This window comes from Parus major, chromosome 1A (genome assembly GCF_001522545.3).
Source record: "Parus major isolate Abel chromosome 1A, Parus_major1.1, whole genome shotgun sequence".
Taxonomy (NCBI): Eukaryota; Metazoa; Chordata; class Aves; order Passeriformes; family Paridae; genus Parus; species Parus major.
The window spans coordinates 55893881-55897898 of NC_031773.1; the positions used below are offsets into that span (position 1 = coordinate 55893881).

The following is a 4018-nucleotide window of genomic DNA, read 5'->3' on the forward strand; positions in this document are numbered from 1 at the left end:
AGAGAGATGTCACAGCCTGTCCTTTTCCCATTCCACTTTCTAGCACTAATCCTGCGGCAATGGGATGAAACAGGTGTGGAGGGAGGCTGAGAAAGAGGAAATAAGAGGAAATAAGAGGAAATAAGAGGAAATAAGAGGAAATAAGAGCCGTGGGAGTATGGGGATCACCCACCCAGCCCCTTGGTAGCCTTGAGAGAATCTTGAGTTTTTGCAGATATCTCTGTGACCCCCAGGTGCAGATGAGAGCTGAATCGGAGAAGGAGCTCATCCCTACAAATAGAATAAAAAGCTCCCTTTGGAAGTGGCTCCCGGGGACACTGCTCCTCCCTCCCCCCAGGCTATAAATCCATGGGGACAGGGGACTCATCCTGCCAGAGCACACCCCAACGAGGCAGCTCCACGCCGGGAGAAGGAGCCATTTGGGGGACGTGTAGCCAAAAACAAGGAGAGCCCCCAGCAAAGTTACACTAGAGATCACTCGGCATCTCTGGGTAGGGATGCGGTTTCCTTTGGAAATAGCCTCGCTAAAAGTTGATGTCTTTGCTTGCGCTCCCCGGGAGCGACTCCCGGTCCCTCTGCGGGAGGGGAAGTTCAGCATGAGCAAATACTCTCTTTTTTTACCAACCTTTTTTATTTCCCCTCCCAGCGAAGGGCTGAGTGTTTTGTTCTGTGGTTCTACGAGGAATTTAACTCCACAGTCAGCGCGCTGTAAAGGACTCAGCTCTCTCGCCCTCCCTCTTCTTTCACGAGCCGGGGACGAGGGGACTTTGGGGCGGCTGGGGAGTGGGAGGGTCGGGGGATGGGATTTAAACGTTTTAAGCTCAGAAGCGGCATTGTTTCCCTCAGGAGGCGTATCTAGCACGTAGATCTATCAAGAGGAGAGCCGGTAATGACGGATGCTCTGTCAGACGTAAAAGGTGCCAGTTACCGCGGAGTCCCCGGTGCCATCAGGATGTATCTGCCGAGGCTGATGGAGAGCCGGGCTCGGGAAGGCAGCGCCGCTCACACGAGTGGCGGTGCGGGGAATCTCCGCTCTCCCCGGGCGGGCTGCAGACAAGGCACGGAGGAGGTGAGGGTCACACTCCAGGGGTTTTCAGGACTTTTATTTCCCTGGGAGATGACGGCGCTCCCCGCTCGGCCGAGGCCGGCGCGGCAGAGGATGTCCCTCCAGCGCCGAGCAGCGTGGCACTGGGGAGCCCCCTGCAGCTGTGCAGCGCCAGCTCGGAGCTACCTCCTGCCTTCAGAGCAGCCGTGCTGCTGGAAACCATCCCCGGGGCTCTGTCCTTGTCTGCAGGGGAGCCTGGGGAGTCCCCAGGACTGCCGTGTGCTGCCGGGGTCATCCCAGGGCAGGGCCGCCACCCACTCCCTGCTCCCCACGGTGGGAAGGGCTGACTCGTGCTCGCAGTGACTGAACTCTAATTAAATCTCCAGAAATCAACGCGCACAATCAAACACTCGCTGGGAGGGGGGAAAAAAATGACGCTAATGATAATAACAAGGGGAAGAAGAAGCAGGCGTTGTGACTTTTGAGGCTGCTGATCATCCTGATTAGTGAATGTTAAAGTGTGTTAAGTGCCAAGGTCTGAGAGACAACCCATGGGAGGTGCAGGAGCCGGCCGGGGCTGAGGCTCTGTCTGGCAAAGGAAAGGGCACCCAGCCTGTGGAAGTGCCTGTCCCCTGCCCTGGCACTTGGGATGGAGCAATCACATGGAGCTGAAGTGTGCTGATGGAATACTTCCAACCTCCCGATAACAAATATCATCTGAGTTGCCTGGATAGCTGTCTTCCAACCTGCTGTGAAGTCCAGGCAAAATTTTCTGTGAAAGCTGAGAAACCCAGGAGCAGAAGTCAGGTCCCAGGTGCTTTGATGCTCCTGAAGAGCTGCAAGTAATCCAGCCCTTAAATCATGAGAAAGCACCTTCAGGTAGAGAAACACAGCCTTGAGTAACACTGAAGGACAAGCACCTCCAAAACTCAGAGCTCCCCATCTCCAAATTAGCTGGTAGTGAGGAACATAAAAGACCATTTAATTCCAACCCCACTGCCATGGGCAGGGACATCTTCCACTAGATCTGGTTGCTGCAAGCCCCATCCAGCCTGGCCTTGAGCCCTTCCAGGCAGCAGCCCTACTTGGAAGGCACATCACCCTCTTTGGGGAAAATCCACCCCAAAGAACCTTCCAGGAGCCGCAGCTACTTGTATTTGAGTCATGTAGACAACTCTCTTCCTGGAGCAATCTCAGGCCAATATTTGGAATATTTGGAGAAGTAGTGGTTAGAGTGGAGAGGAGGGCTGTGGCTCCTTCAGCCTTTCAAGACAAGAGATGGGGCAGGGGAGGCAGCAGCCAAAAGCCTGGACTGCCTTCATAAAGAAATGCCTCCATTTCTCTTTTCTGCACTGAGCACTTCCCCCCTACTAGTCTTTGGACAATAGATGAGATGGGTTCTGCTCTCCTGCTTCCCACTCCAACAGGCCCTATCCCAAGGGAAAAAACAAACTTCAGACCACAAATCAGTTCTGGTCCAGGAGAGAGGCAAATAAAACAAAGAAAACCTAAAGATTTTTATATCTAGATTATGTCCATAGAACTGTCAAGTTTCCTTAAGCAAGGTGAATACTTCTTAGGCTAGTTAAAGACTATTAGTTAAAGAGGAATTCTTTACACCCGATGAGAACTAACTCTTGTTCTCAGAATGTATCTGTTTTCCCTAATTTATTTGTCATAGTGCGAAGGAAGCCTCTCCCCATGAAAATTTCAGGACAATAATCAGTTTAAGAAACTGGATTTAGTGTAACACCATTTTTCCACAATGTGCAGAGCCTCCAATGACTGCAATAATCTAAAAACAAGATCTCTTTCTCTCTTTCTTCTCTCCCATACATTGCTTTAGACTTACAGCTATCAAGGAGTTGCAAAAAAAAATAAAATTAAATAAAAATAATAACAAAAAAACCAGAAATAAAGAGGACAGTATTACAGGGAAAGATGGGGAGGAGGTAATTGGGAAAAAAAACCAAAAAAGCAAAAAAAAGTGGTTCTGATGTGCAAATTGTAGATAAAGACTTGTGATGAGAAAGAGGGGAGTGCCTGATGAGGAAGACTGGAGAGTGTGTTGAGAGATAACAAGAACCAGTAATTTCTATTCAGCAAAGCCACCAAATCAGAGAGCAGCGCGATCTTATTGGAGGAGAGCCTTCAACAGCAACTAATCCTGTCATATTGAAAGAAAATTGTAAATGTTCTCTGCAGAAATTGCCTTGCCATTGCAGCTAATCGAGCCCACTTCGCACTCACACACATCACACACCCCCGCACACGCTCCGGGCGGTCAGCGAGCGCACCCAGAGCCGCAGCAAGGACACTCAGCCAGCCGAGATGCTCACCTAGGCACCCCGCTTCCCTCGCTCGCCGCCAGCTTAGCCTCACTTCCCCACCAGCTCTGGGGGAAGTAGGAATTATTACCGGCTCACTCACGAGTCCCGGCTTCACCTGGTTTTAATTACTCCAGTTTTGTCTAAACCTTTAAGCCAGGTTTAATAGCATTATTGCTCTATATATTTTATTTTTTTATTTTTATTTTTTTAAAGAGAGCTCAGCTTGGCTGAACTGCAGCAGCGACTTCCGAGGGTTAGAGCCACCGAGGGGCTGTGTGTGTGTAAAGTGTGTGCCTGTGGGTGTGGGAGGGCGAGAGGGGAGCGGGAGACAAAAACTCCATCAGCCCGGACAATGCCACCCCTCGTTTAAAGCTTCCAACCTGTTATTCCTTGCCCCCACTATCACGGTACCAAGTGCTCTGTATTTCCCCCGGCCCAGCCCCCCTCCCTGCTGGTGGAAGATATGGAAGAGGACGATAAAGGCGCTGGCTGCGGGCGCTGACGGCGCTCAGCCCGCATGCCTCTGCCGCCACGGCCGGGGCCGCTCCAGCCAGCCGCTTGCAGCGGGATGAGATGCAACTTCTGCTAATTGGATCACAGGTAGGAAAGCTTTGGTTTTTACTGACGTTTCCTCTCTCTCTCT

General features: G+C 51.3%; 1 protein-coding gene across 1 annotated transcript in view; it reads left to right on the forward strand.

Moving 5' to 3' along the window:
* Positions 1-3283: 3283 nt before the first annotated feature.
* Positions 3284-4018, forward strand: part of CHRM2 (cholinergic receptor muscarinic 2) — an 89180-nt gene continuing 88445 nt past the window's right edge. Inside the window, exon 1 of the mRNA XM_015629127.3 lies at positions 3284-3975. The gene's annotated coding sequence lies outside the window, so the exon portion shown is untranslated. The remainder of the gene's footprint in view (positions 3976-4018) is intronic.